The sequence below is a fragment of the Phocoena phocoena genome, chromosome 3 (assembly GCF_963924675.1).
Source record: "Phocoena phocoena chromosome 3, mPhoPho1.1, whole genome shotgun sequence".
NCBI classification, from domain to species: domain Eukaryota; kingdom Metazoa; phylum Chordata; class Mammalia; order Artiodactyla; family Phocoenidae; genus Phocoena; species Phocoena phocoena.
Window position 1 is genome coordinate 15,004,981 of NC_089221.1, and position 15,791 is coordinate 15,020,771.

Here is a 15,791-nt window from a genome sequence, read left to right on the forward strand (position 1 = left end):
ACACAGTACCGTTAAGTGACCTTTGTCTCATATCTGAATGTCGACAGTAACACTAAACACCATGCACTGTGAACTTTGATTTTGAAATCAAATTGCTTTGGCAGCTAAATACCAAAATGATGGGGGGAAATATAATCTCTTTTTCTTCAGACTGTGCGACTAAAGTACCTTTCCTTTTCAACCACGGCCCTTCTCAATGGGCAGGTATGAAAAATAGAGCTCCAACTAAGAAGAGGTTAGTTGTGAGATAGATTAGATCTGTCAGGAAACACTCAAGTTTGGCAGGTTTCCCAGCAGTCACGTAGTTTGTGAGCCAAGCAGAAACGTCCCACTAAGCTAAACACTAAGGACCTGTCGACATTCAACGGTCTGCCAGCAATAAAAGTCAATGAGCTTTCGAGGGAGGTTGTTCCAGATTCTTGAGCATCCTTACAGCCAGAGCTATCAAATGTAGATATTTATTTCCCTTTTGAAAAACGGCTTTTTTCTTTTTTTTCTTAGCATAATCCTGGGCAATTTTTTAAAACATCTTTTTTTTTTTTTTTTTCAAAAAGCAGAGAAAAAAATAAGACAGTGGCAATATCAATATGTGACATCTGAAGCATTATGGTCATAAAGTATTTGATGGTATTTAAGAAAACCTGAAATCTTATTTAAAGGAAAGTCTGAGCCCTGGGATAAGGGCTGTCTTCACAGTTCCACAGGGATAATTTAGCTCCTATCTGAACCTGACTTTTTTTTTTTTAATAAATTTATTTATTTATTTATTTTTTTGGCTGTGTCGGGTCTTCGTTGCTGTGCACAGGCTTTCTCTAGTTGCGGCGAGCGTTGCGGTATACGCGGGCTTCTCATCACGGGGGCCCCTCCCATTGTGGAGCACGGGCTCCAGGCATGCAGGCCTCAGTAGTTGAGGCACGTGGGCTTCAGCAGTTGTGGATCATGGGCTCAGTTGTTCTGCGGCATGTGGGATCCTCCCGGACCAGGGCTCAAACCCGTGTCCCCTGCATTGGCAGGCGGATTCTCAACCACCGCACCACCAGGGAAGTCCCTGAACCTGACTTTTGAGCTCTGGGAGCGTGGCAGTGAACTTTATCAGCAACAAATCAGGTTCCAGTGTGGTTGCCGGCTGTTCTGAAGTTGGAGCCTAAAGGGGTATGAGAAGACTGTGTTCTTTTTGAGTCCAGACAGTTCAATTTGATTCAAAAAATATTTGTTGATTATGCCTGTGTCCTGTTTACAGTAATTAGAGTGGTGGATTTTGAGTAGTGGATAATTCAGAGACCTTTAATTCACACTTCTCAGGTCAAATCTAGGACACCTCCCAGAGAATCCGTAAGTTGTGCTGAGTGAGGGTTTTATCTGAATCCTTGAAAATGACTATATTGAATGTGATTTATTTTGAAGTTCTTTGGCATAGTCAGTGGGAGGCACATGTGCAGAGACACACGGTATACTCTAGCTCTTGGATCAGTTATTTAACATTTGTAGTACGCTGACAAAGAATACACACTCCAGAAGTGGTTGTTTAGCATTTTAAAAAGTAATCAAAGCCCAGAAAGCCTCCAGAGGTGGCTGGTAAAATTGTGCTAGCTAGCTTCCTTTCTGATCAGTCCTAGAAAGTTAAAAAATTACGTAATGGATGTTGGTGAACAATTCAATTCAAGTTGGCGAAACAATTCATGTTCAGGACATGTGGGGTGGCTGAAAATATTTTTTTCTGGCTCTATTGATGTATACTTGACATACACCATTGTGTAAGTTTAAGGTGTATAATGTGTTGATTTAATACCCTTGTATATTACAATATGATCCCCACTGTAGTGTCAGCTAACACCTTTCTCATGTCACATAAATTATAATTTCTTTTTTGTGGTGAGAACATCTAAGATCTACTCTCTTAGCAACCTTCCAGTATATAATACAGTATTGTTAACTATCATCACAATACTGTGCCTTAGAGCCCCAGAATTTATTCGTTTTATAACTGGAAGTTTGTACTTTTTGAACATCTCTCCATTTCCCTGCTCTGCAACCCCTGGTAGCCATCATTTTACTCTGTTTCTGTGAGTTTGGCTTTTTAAAATTTTAATTATTTAAAAAAAATTTAATTGAGATATAGTTGATTTACAATGTTGTGTTGGTTTCTGATATACAGCAAAGTTTTATATATGTGTGTGTATATATATATATATATTTTTTCCGTTATGGTTTATTACAGGTTATTAAATGTAGTTCCCTCTACTATAAGGTAGGACCTTGTCATTTATCTATTTTATGTATAGTAGCTTGTATCTGCTAATCCCAAACTCCTAATTTATCCCTCCCCCACCCCCTTTCCCTTTTGGTAACCTTAAGTTTGTTTTCCATGTCATGACTCTGTTTCTATTTTGTAAATAAGTTCATTTATATCGTATTTTAGATTCCACATATAAGTGATATCATATGATATTTGCCTTTCTCTTTCTGAATTATAATACTTCACTTAGTATGATAATCTCTAGTTTGGCTTATTTAGATTCCACATATAAGTGGTATTATGCAATGTTTGTCTTTCTCTATCTGACATTTCACTTAGCATAATGCCAAAAATGGTAGGATGTCATTTCTCTTGGATGAATAATATTCCATTGAATATATATATACTGCATCTTCCTTATTCATTCATCTGTTTCCATGTTTTGACTATTGTGAATAATGCTGTAATAAACATAGGAGAGCAGACATCTTTTCAATATCTGGTTTTCATTTCCTTTGGATATATACCTAGAAGTGGGATTAACAGATTAGACGGTGGTTCTATTTTTAATTTTTGAGGAACTTCTATACTGTTTTCCATGGTGGCTGCACCAGCTTACATCCCCACCAACAATGCACCCTTTTCTCTACATCCTCACCAACACTTGTTATCTCTTGTCTTTTTGATGACAGCCATTCTAACAGGTGTGAGGTGATGTCTCATGGTGGTTTTGGTTTGCGTCTCCCTGTTGATTAGGGATGTTGAACATCTTTTCATGTACCTATTGGCCATTTATATGTCTTCTTTGGAAAAATGTATATTCAGTTCCTCTGCCCATTTTAAAATCAGATTGTTTTTGCTGTTGAGTTGTATGAGTTCCTTATATATTTTGGATATTAACTCCTTATCTGAGAGATGGTTTGCAAACATTTTCTCCCATCCTGTAGGTCATTTTGTCAATTTGTTGATTGTCTCTTTTGTTGTGCAGCAGCTTTTTAGTTTGATGGAGTTCCAGATATTTATTTTTGCTTTTGTTGCTTGTGCTTCTGGTGTCATACCCCCCAAATCATTGCCAAAACCAATGTCAAGGAGTGTTTTTTTTTCTGTTTGCTTCTAGAAATTTTATGGTTCCATTCTTAATTTAAAGTCTTTAACCCATGTCAAGTTAATTTTTGTGAGTGGTGTAAGATAGGGATCCAATTTTGTTTTTCTGAGTGTGGTTACCCATTTTCCCAACACATTTATTGAAGAGTATTCTTGGCTCCTTTGTCAAATACTAGTCAATTATATATGTGGGGAGTTATTTCTTGGGTCTTAACTCTGTTCCATTGATCTATGTATCTATTTTTTGCTAGTATCATACTGTTTTGATTACTATAGCTTTGTAGTAACATCTGAAGTCAGGATGTATGATGCGTCCACCTTTGTTCTTTTTCCTCATGATTACTTTGGCTATTCAGGGTTACTTGTGGTTCCATTCAAATTTTAGTATTGGTTTTCCTATTTCTGCGAGAGATTCCATTGGAATTTTGACAGGAGTATTTTGCAGGCATGATCCCCCTTGTGTGAACAGGAAGACTCTAGTGAGCCTGACAGCCCTGCTGGATATTGTGGTAGGGTTAGGATTCCCATAAGTTCTGTGGCAGCTGCACGTGGAGAATTTTGCTGTTTGATTCTGTCTACCCTGTTTGCTGAATCCCACTGCTGGGAAATTGTCACATCTACTTTGAATGAACTTATTAGGCAAAGTGGGGTCCACGTGCCTCAATGTCAGAGAGTAGAGACTCAACTTGGCTTTCAGAACAGACACACGACTCTATGTGTGAACGGATATGTAATTATTTTTGCCTTCTTGTATGCATGCTTATCTTATGGTTGAAACATTTCAGGAGAGAAACTCAGTAGCCCTCATGAATGAGGTGAGCTCTTTGTGTTCACTAGTGATATCTAAAAAAAATTCTGATATTCATGAATGGGTTTTGGTCAGCTCCCATCAGTGTATTTGCTATGTCAACAAGTACTTAAGTTTTCTCCTTTAGTAGCACTGGAGGGGAAGGACTTTGCTAATTAGAAAGATGACTGGAGAATAGGATGTGGCTTATCTCTAATTATTTTCTTCTTTACCTTTAGATGAGACTTCTAAAAGGTATTTGGTATTGGAAGTATTTTCAAAGGAACTTTCCTTTTTATGCTGCATCTACCATGACACTTTTTTTTCTCTCTGGGATCAATGTCAGAGCAGGGTATTTTGAAAGAAAATTCTGTTGCTGTGATTAAAAGAAACATTCACAATGTATTAAAGCAGTTTTATGTGGAAGAAGCCTAGTGCTGAAAGTGAGGTCAAGCAAAGGCTGGGAAATGATTTCCCAAAACCTATGTAAAGGGTACGTTAAAGAATCATGGGACTTCCCTGGTGGTCCAATGGTTTAAAATCCGCCTTCCAATGCAGGAGATGCAGGTTCGATCCCTGGTCAGGAAACTAAGATCCCACATGCAGCAGGGCAACTAAATGCGCATGCCAAAATGAAGATCCCCCATGCCACAACTAAGACCCGATGTAGCCAAGAAAGAAAGAAAGAAAGAAAAAAGAAATACAAATACCTTAAAAACATCTTATCCACAAACTTCTCTGGATTTAAATACACATAGTAGACATTTATTTGGTGACAAAGTAAAATGATATTTTGCAGACTTCACATGAAAATTAAAACATTTTGCTTATAGTTCTAAAATTAATACTATAGGAACACTAAAGAACAGATCAAGAAAAAGCAAACTTATTAGGTAAATAATAAAGACACTGAAAAGAGAAGAAGAAAATTGCTTGTTTGAGATCTATTTGTCTTTTCAGAACTCTTTCCCTTTTGCTTATATTTTGAATGCGAGCACTGAGTTTCCAGGAAATGATGAAACGATTTGCCTTACAACATTCTCTTCCCTTGCTTGAGTATGTTGCTCATGTTCTCATAACATTAAATAAGAAATGACTCATTATGTGTGCTTTCCCTTCTTGCGGAAAATGAATTTTATTAGCACCTAAAGTTTGCACATAACACATTTGCAACCACTTCATTTGTTGGAAGCAGGTAATAAAAATGAGATTTCCTTTAACAAAATGATATCCTGACATCCATAAAAATGAAGTATAGAATCAGTCAGCCAGCTTAGGAGAAGGCCATCTGACAAATGATAAAAGTTTAAATAACATAAAGTACAATGTCAAAGTTGTTCAAGTAATAATATACAATTTTCTACTGAAAAGGTGGGGAGAAAAAGACAATTCTTTTTACTGTAATGTACCCTATAAGGAGCCCAGATTCTGTAGGACTAGTTTGGATACAGCCAATGAAAACCAAGAGTCGGTACACTCTAACTTGCTCTAAAAAATTTGTAACAAATTGAGACTCAGAGAAAAATTAATTCTACAGGAACCATAATGAAAGTGGAATAACTGGTTTTTGTCCTTTAACTGGTGTGAATTTAAACAAATTCCATAATCTTAGGATAGAAGATCGCTACACCAATAAAATATTGGTTAAATAATAAATCAATTTCAAATAAATGGATCTGATTTCTACAATTTTCTCCTAATTAAATTAATGTCACATTTATCTTTACTTTATGATCTTGCAACTAGATCTTTAAATTGAATTTGTGGGAAGTAGAAAACATTATACATTTTCTCATACAAAACCTTTTATCAATTGTCTTCATTTCCACATTTTGCTAATGAAGTGGTAATGACAAATCTGTTCAAAGAATAGTGGCTCACTCATAACTGAATGATTTTGTTTTTTTCCAGCATAGAATGGGCAATATCTGAAGGTCTGTAGCTCAAGATAAAGCAGCTTATACTTCACAGATTTTTATAATGCTTTGTGAGAAGATTATGATACAAACATAGTTTTATTTATTTTTTTAAGTTTCTTTTACTGTTTTGCCTCTGGGTCACCTTCTATCTTTTTCAGTTGAACCAAACCAGGATGTGAAATTGTTAGTTTAAAAAACCGCATAATTAAAACAAAATAGGAAGTCACTGTCATAAATGCCTCAGACTATGACAGTCAAAACTCATTACACATGATTTTTATTTTTGTATTTCACCACTTTCCTCTACTAACCAATATCACTGACAGTTTTTAAGTACAAATGAGTAAAAAGAAGTAATTTGTGTAGAATTATTGAATTTTACAATTAAAAGGAGATTTACACTTTATCTGTTCCAACTTCCTTACTTAACAGGTGAGAAAGTGAGGAATTTTGTAGGTTAAATGACATGTCTATGGTTACACAGGTCTTATGCCTTTAGTCTATTGCTTCTTCCCCTAACGTTATGTTCACTTAGCTTATTGTGTCCTGGAAGTTTGAAAGCCCTTTGAATACTTTGGCTGCTGGCTATCCCCTATTTCTCCATCTGTGGTGGGCATCTGTTCTACATGCTTTGTGCTCCTTCCCAGGGATCTGAATCCTTATTTCCCATCTGACTCACTATCTCTAAGCCGGCCAATCCACCCACTTGCTCAAAGGGCTGAGTCCTAAGAATCACTTGGCTCAGGGGACAGCAGAAGGTTTTCAGTGGCCGGGATCTCTGCTGGTACTACTAATTATTCTTGCCCCATGGCTCATGCACACATGAATACACATTAGTTCTATTATTTAACTGTTGGAAAATGATTTTGAAAAATAATCTAAAGTGTTGTGTATTTTTGCTAGTTTCAATAAAAGGGGGCCCTTCCATGTTCATTGTTTGATACATGTTTATAATTACATTGAAAGAATACCAAATAAGGCATAAATCCAAACCTTAATTTTGATAGAACCTGATCAAACACATAGTCTGAAAAATAAAATTAACTAGAGAGATTTTTAATTAAGATTTTTTTTTTTGCCTCAGAAAATACAGGTTTTGAAAGAACAGGGGCATACATTTGAGTTATCATATTTGATTTTCTTTAGCTTTTTATTTGCAGGGAAATAGCAATCCAAAATTATACGCATTTAACCATAGATAGAAAGCATTAGGGACCTATTATTTTTATATTTCTCTCTTTTTTTTTCTCTCTTTTTGGTGTGCTTTCTTTTCCTGATTTTGATATTGGAGTATGCCAGCTTCATGAAATAAATCTGTATATCCTCTCTGCTACCTTAATGAGGAGAACACAGATAAGAATGAACAATCCACAGACTTCCCTGGTGGCACAGTGGTTAAGACTCCATGCTCCCAATGCAGGGGGCTCTGGTCAGGGAAATATATCCCACATGCATGCCGCAACTAAGAGTCCGTGTGCTGCCACTAAGGAGCCCTCCAGCTGCAACTAAAGACCCAGCACAACCAAATAAATGAATAAATAAATATTTAAAAAAAAGAATGAACAATCCAGTTTCCAGAGGATATACCTACTTTAAACTATGCTATTATAATGATACATGTATCCCTTGCAATTCAAATCCATTCAGACTCTAAGTTGTGATAACGAGAGTTCCAGTAGTAAGTTCAGATTACAAGGACAATTGTAAATTAATTATCTGAATACATTCATGTCTTAAATTTTGGATACCAGGTAGTAAGAGTTTGGAATTGTAGGTATACCTTTCCTCCAAAGAGACCTATGTTACCAATTTTATCTGAATCTTTTCTGTTTCTAAGTTTGGAGAGTGAGAGTTTTAATAGAAAATATTACCAGCATTTTTGAGTCTGTAAGATTAGACCTTTCCACTACCAGGTTTCCTATGGACATTGGATTTTTTTTATCATCAATAATCTTGAAAGAGAATTTTGGGAGAAGGACTTTAAGTAGGGGTGAGGTAAAGAGCCTCTTTTCACTCGGGGATTTAGGACTGAGTTTGCTTCTAGATTTTAAAGCATGAAAACATCTGGGGGTAAATCCAGTGAAGGGCGTGTTAGGTGCGTGGTGGAAGCAGTGGTATGGCTCTGTTCAAGGGAAAGTGGCTGCCAGGTGTAAGAGAGAGAGATGTGTCTGTAAGATTTGGGTCTCGGCTTGTCCAAGAGTCATAAATGATTCCTCTTACTCTATAACCCATCCATGGCCTCTGACCTCCAGCACTGCCTATTAAAATGTGTCACCTGATTTCACTCATAAATAGAGAGTTAAAAAGGAGCTCGTTCCCGTGTTCAGTTTGAAACAACATGGGTAATGTCCAATTCCCAGACTAGAGACAGGAATTCCTATAGCAGTCACCGGCTATAGACAGCAGTGTCTAAGAGTATGATATTATGAGAGGTATCAGCAGCAGAGGCAAAGGTCTGGCAGCAAAATATGATACTCTGAGTGGAAAAGAGTAATGCTAATATAAAAGCTAATGTTATTAATAATAATGGTGATGATGATACATGACTGAATGCAATTAAGGTCTATGTGCCTGGCACTGTTTTAAGTACTTTTCATGACTCATCTCACTTGATCCTCAAGACAACCTTATGAGTTACTATTATTATCCCCATTTTGTAGATAAGAAAACTAAGTTGCAGAAGACTAAGGAAAGTCTAAGATCACACAGCTAAGAAATGTCAGAGCCAGGTCTGGATGCCAGGCAATCTACCTGCAGAGCCCCTTTTCCCAATTGCCATATTATTCTACAAAATGATTCCACAGAGCTAGGGGATCTTTACATGAGAGCTAATATCTGGAAATAAAGCTGGCAGAGTCTTTTTTTCTTTTTTTAAAGAAGTAATGGCCCTCAATTGAAATCTTATTTCCAAATAAGTAAAGTTTGAGATATTTGGATTATACTCTATCTTACTGTAAATTTTATTGGTGTTAGTACTGAATTTCTTCAAGAAAACATGATTTTCTCTCAAGAAAGTCTTCAGGATATTTCAACCCATCTTTTAGGTATAAAACCTATTATAACATATAAGGAAAATGGGAAAGTTAATTGCACAACATTCACCTCTGACATAGCTTCCAAATTATGTTGATGTTTACCTTGACACTTAACATGACATTGTTTTAGATTTTAAGGCATGGAAAAAAGAATTTTTTTATTCTTGTATGTTTCCACAGGAGATATATGCACCTAAGTGTATCTGTTGTCACATATTTCTTTGGAAGCCCAGCCATAGTAGGTACCAGCTGATGGTTTAAATAGTTGTGGGTGTTAACATAGTATCATGGCCTGTTAGGGCTGAAAGAGACCTTGGGGCCAATCCTGTCATTGGGAATGAGGATGGGAAAACTGAAGCTCAGGACCAAGGACAGTGGTGGAAACTGTGGTATCCCAATAGCAGTTATATATTATTTGAGAGGGTGGAGAGCAGAGAGTCGATTTGATGCCCAATATCTTTGAGCTGCAATCACACTGTTGGTCATTTGGAATGTGTGTACTGAGAGAACAAATGGGAAGTTAGAATAAAGTAGGTTGCTCTTGGCTTAGGAGAGGAATCTTATTTTAGATTGAACTTTACTCTCCTCACACTTATTTTTCAGGGTTCCCTTCATCTTACCTTTTTTCCCTCCATCTTAGAGTCATTACCGAATATTTTGGTTTTTCTTCTGATGTTTGAGAAAGAAATAATAATTTTCCATTTGAATTTCCTTTCAATTTGCCTAATTAAAATTTGATACCATGTATCAAGTGATTCATCTGTAGTATTTATATCTAGTCATTTGGGCAAGAAGCCCTGCATAAAAGCAATTATGTTGGGTAATACCCAATTATCCACATGCAGCTCAAGCAGATATGTACTCTTTAAAATCTGCAAATGCCGTTTCAGGAAACAAAACACAAAGGGAAACAGAAATATACTGTTCCTAGCCAAGAGCCTCTGTTGGAACAAAGTTCTAGATAACAACAATAAAAGAGCTAAACCAGGGCTTCTCTATTTTGGCACTATTAACATTTTGGGTAGGATAATTCTTTGTTGCGAGAGTTGTCCTCTGCATTCTAGAATGTTCTAGCTCTCTAAAATGTACTCAGGGATGTTTTATAAATGATTCTCATCTGTGCATGCATTTCTTTTAGAGACTGCAATTCAACGATGATAAACCGCATGGCCTTTCAAATTTCTAAAAGTACAGGTTAAAAAAATCTAATAGGTTCCATGTCCTGGCTATTGTAAATAGAGCTGCAATGAACATTGTACATGACTCTTTTTGAATTATGGTTTTCTCAGGGTATGTGCTTAGTAGTGGGATTGCTAGGTCATATGGTAGTTTTACTTTTAGTTTTAATAGCCAGGACATGGAACCAACCTAAATGGCCATTGACAGATGAATGGATAAAGAAGATGTGGCATGTATATACAATAGAATATTACTCAGCCATAAAAAGAAACGAAACTGAGTTATTTGTAGTGAGGTGGATGGACCTAGATTCTGTCATACAGAGTGAAATAACTCAGAAAAAGAAAAAGAAATATCATATGCTAATACATATATATGGAATCTAAAAAAAACCTGAAAATGGTACTGATGAACCTAGTTGCAGGGCAGGAATAAAGATATAGACATAGAGAATGGACTTGAGGTCACGGGGTGGGAGCGGGAAGCTGGAGTGAAGTGAGAGTAGTATCGACGTATATACACTACCGAATGTAAAATTGTTAGCTAGTGGGAAGCAGCAGCATAGCACAGGGAGATCAGCTCGGTGCTTTGCGATGACCTAGAGGTTGGGTTAGGGAGGGTGGGAGGGAGGCTCAAGAGGGAGGGGATATGGGGACATGTGTATACATATGGCTGATTCACTTTGTTGTACAACAGAAGCTAACACAGTTTTGTGAAGCAATTTTACTCCAATAAAGATCTATTAAATAAAAACCTAATAGGTGTTCACATGAATAAGAATTTTCAAAACACTTTAAAATAGCATGTAGTTTTTCCCTCATAAAAGCCTTGTAAATTATGTTAGATGTTTGGTAATAGTATTTCCTTTTTATATGTGAAGAAACAAAGTCACACTTAAGGTCACATAGGTAGTTCATGCAATGATAGATTTAGAGCTTGAGTCTCTTGCAGTTGCAAAGCTCCTGTCAGGTCATCATGGTGAGTGGGGAGTGTGTGGCTGGGAGTGCTTGGGTTCAAATCTTGATCCTCCAATTACTAGCTTTGGGTAACTGGGCTAGTTGTTTAATCACGCCATTTTTCAGTTTTCTCATCTTTAAAATAAGGATTACCCTATATAAAGTTAGAAGTTGCTTCAAAAGGTATTGCGAGGAATAAATTATCAGTGCTTGTACATAGTAAGTGCATAATAAATATTAGGTATTATTACTAAAAATAGTAATGAGAATTATATAATTCTTCCTATTATTAAAAACCAATAATATAAAGATAGACTGCCTTGATTTGGGCCAAGCCCCGTCACTTATGAGCCATGTGACCCTGTCATACTGGTGTATCCTCTCTCTGCCTTAGTTTTCCTGTCCATGGAAGATAGAAGGTGATAATGATGGGAACTGCCTTATCTCACAGAGTTTTTGTGAGCATTAAATGCCACATAGTAAAGAGTCACTACATGTAAGTAATAATAATAATAGTTATTATTATTCACTAAATACACGAGCATATTTTCCAGACTCAGCTGGATTTAGCCTTGGCCTGAATAGTCTTGTCTGATACTACCTTTAACAGTCAGAATTTTTGTTTGTAAGCCAGAGAAAGCAAAGACTAAAAGGAAGTTCTTGAAAAATACTGTTAGACAATCAGGGTAAGGCTGGAGGGAGGTCTGAGTCTGGTAAATGGTCAGACATGAAGAGAAGCCAGAAGTCTGGGATCAGGAGCTGTAGTGGGAGTCGCCCAGCAGGATCAGAGTGGATGCTGTCACCGTGGTCAGTAACCTCCAGGTCCTCGCAACCCCTGGAGAGTCAAAAACCCAGCAGAGGGGTCTGCCTGGCTTTCCCTGGACGCATGGAGCTGGAGGCGGACAGCCAGCATCCTTGGACCCTGTGGTGCATGGGAACAGCCTCTCCTCAGAACTACACAGCACGTGGGATATAGTTCTAAACAGACTTGGTGGTGTTATGGGGAAGCCTGAATGGTGGAAAGACAAAGGGCTGTATCTCTTACGCTTTCCTGCCAATGCATTTACTAGAGAGGTGCGGGGGAGAGACAGAGAGAGACAGAGAGAGTGAGAGAGAGAGAGACACTCTGAGGCTCTGGCTTTCCCCTCTAACAATTAGTCACTACGGTCCTATAAGTGAAATTTTATTTTTTTAATTAAAAAATTAGATCATGAGCTGCTTGCTAAGTTTGGAGATTAATCCTTTGTCAGTTGCTTCATCTGCAAATATTTTCCCCCGTTCTGAGGGCTGTCTTTTCATCTTGTTTATGGTTTCCTTTGCTGTGCAAAAGGTTTTAAGTTTCATTAGGTCCCATTTGTTTATTTTTTTCTTTATTTCCATTTCTCTAGGAGGTGGGTCAATATCTTGCAGCTCAATATCAAAAAAACATACAACTCAATCCAAAAATGGGCAGAAGACCTAAATAGACATTTCTCCAAAGAAGATATACAGATTCCCAACAAACACATGAAAGAATGCTCAACATCATTAATCATTAGAGAAATGCAAACCAAAACTTCAATGAGATATCATCTCACACCAGTCAGAATGGCCATCATCAAAAAAATCTGCAAACAATAAATGCTGGAGAGGGTGTGGAGAAAAGGGAACACTCTTGCACTATTGGTGGGAATGTAAGTTGATACAGCCACTATGGAGAACAGTATGAAGGTTCCTTAAAAAACTAAAAATAGATCTACCATAAGACCCAGCAATCCTACTACTGGGCATATACCCTGAGAAAACCATAATTCAAAAATAGTCATGGACCAAAATATTCATTGCAGCTCTATTTACAATAGCCAGGACATGGAAGCAACTTAAGTGTCCATTGCCACATGAATGGATAAAGAAGATGTGGCACATATATACAATGGAATATTGCTCAACCATAAAAGGAAACAAAATTAAGTTATTTGTAGTGAGGTGGACGGACCTAGAGTCTGTAATACAGAGTGAAGTAGGTCAGAAAGAGAAAAACAAATACTGTATGCTAACACACATATATAGAATAATAATAAAAAGAAAAGTTCTGAAGAACCTAGGGGCAGGATGGGAATAAAGACACAGACCTACTAGAGAATGGACTTGAGGATATGGGGAGGGGGAAGGGTGAGCTGGAACCAAGTGAGAGAGTGGCATGGACATGTATACAGTACCAAACATAAAGTAGATAGCTAGTGGGAAGCAGCCGCATAGCACAGGGAGATCAGCTCAGTGCTTTGTGACCACCTAGAGGGGTGGGATAGGGAGGGTGGGAGAGAGGCACAAGAGGGAAGAGATATGAGGATATATGTATATGTATAACTGATTCACTTTGTTATAAAGCAGAAGCTAACACACCATTGTAAAGCAATTATACTCCAATAAAGATGTTAAAAAAATAAAATTAAATCAGTTTTTCTATTCTATGCCTGAGTGTTTTGAGTAGCGTCATGGTCAATATGCCACTAGTGGGAATGACAATGAAAAATTACTGGCTATTGAAGGAAATATTTAAAATGGTAAAGGAGGAAAAAGTTAAATCACTTCAACTACTTTTTATGGGACATTTTCTATGCACCCAACCCCAGACCAGGGTTGAGGACTGAAGATGCAAAGAGCATGGGTTTTTTCTCTAGGAAACTAGTAATTTAACTAAAGATAAAGATATGTTAAAAACCAAACCAAACAAAAGGTAGCCCTAATAGCATGTGAAAGTGTTTTAATGAAGATATATGCAAAGTGCTTTGGGATAACGGAGTAAAGACATGACTACTGTAATAATGTGAGCTCAGAGCTAAAGTAGCACTTGGCCAGGAAAAAAAAAGGGAAGATGATATTCCAAGAAGAGAAAAATCAAAGGTGAAAGAAAAATCAGAAGAAAAAGGAGGAAATTCCAAGCCTGATGTAACTACCTGTCCCATCACATCTTGTTTGTTTTATTGTCATTTTATGTCCCTTGTGATTTTTTTAAAAGAGATGAAGTTGCTGTGTAACAGTTAGCTGTCCCAATAGATCATGCCTGATATAAAGAGCTATGTTTCTGGAATGATTTCATAACAGTAGTATTTCTGAAAGTGCCCTCAACCTAGGACTGCCATGGAGAGAGCTGTTTATGTAGCTGCTCTTTGAGGAAGGGGAGATGTGCCAGCATTTAATAGGGAACAAAATATCTCCTCTGCCATTCCAATTCCATTTCAACATGTCTTTAAGCTCATTTTGGTAAGACTTAAATCAGCATATCTGGCTCAGGCGCAACTGTGGTTATATCTGTTCAGATAAGTGCTGCAGAGGGTGGCACAATTGTGGAATGAATTAGCATCCTTAATTACCTACTAAAATTAATTAAGGAAAAAGCGGGCATTAGGACAAATGACCCATGTGGGCAATTAGAACAGTTCCAGATACATAAGATAACTGCCTCTCTTTTCTGCCTAATCACAGTAAAACCATTCAGAATTTATCTCCTTTGAAAAAGTATTAAAAGAATCAAATAGGCTTTAAAAAGACAAGTGTAGCCTGACTTTAAATAAAAGGTGGGAAATGATGATCTCAGATATTGGTCTACTTAGATCAGGGCTTGGCAGACATTTCCTGCAAAGGGAAAGAGAGTAAATATCAATATATTAGGCTTGGGGTCTGTAAGACTGGGTGACAGCTGTTCAACTTTGCACTCATAGAGAGAAAGCATCCATAGACATCATGTGAAGGAAAAGACATGGCTGTGCTTTAATAAAACTTTATTTATGGACACAAATTAAAATGTCACCTAATTTTCAGGTATCATGACATAGTCTTTTGATTTTTTTTGAACGATTTATAAACATGTAAAAACTGTTCTTACCTCTCAGGCAGACCAGATTTGTCCAGAGGGCTGCAGTTTGACAACCCTTGTTTTTTCTTTTTTTTTTTTAGCATCTTTATTGAAGTATAATTGCTTTACAATGTTGTGTTAGTTTCTGCTTTATAACAATGTGAATCAGCTATACATATACATATATCCCCATATCTCCTCCCTCTTGCAACTCAGTCGCACCCTCCCTATCCCACCCCTCCAGGTGGTCACAAAGCACCAAGCTGATCTCCCTGTGCTACGCAGCTGCTTCCCACTAGTTATCTATTTTACATTTGGTAGTGTATATATGTCCATGCCACTCTCTCACTTCATCTCAGCTTACCCTTCCCCCTCCCTGTGTCCTCAAGTCCATGCTCTACATCTGTGTCTTTATTCTTGTCCTGCCCCTAGGTTCTTCAGAACCATTTTTTTTTTAGATTCCATATATATGTGTTAGCATATGGTATTTATTTTACTCTTTCTGACTTACTTAACTCTGTATGACAGTCTCTATGTCCATCCACCTCACTACAAATAACTCAATTTCATTTCTTTTTATGGCCGAGTAATATTCCATTATATATATGTGCCACACCTTCTTTATCCATTCATGTGTCGATGGACACTTAGGTTGCTTCCATGTCCTGGCTATTGTAAATAGAGCTGCAAAGAACATTTTGGTACATGTCTCGTTTTGAATTATGGTTTTCTCAGGGTAT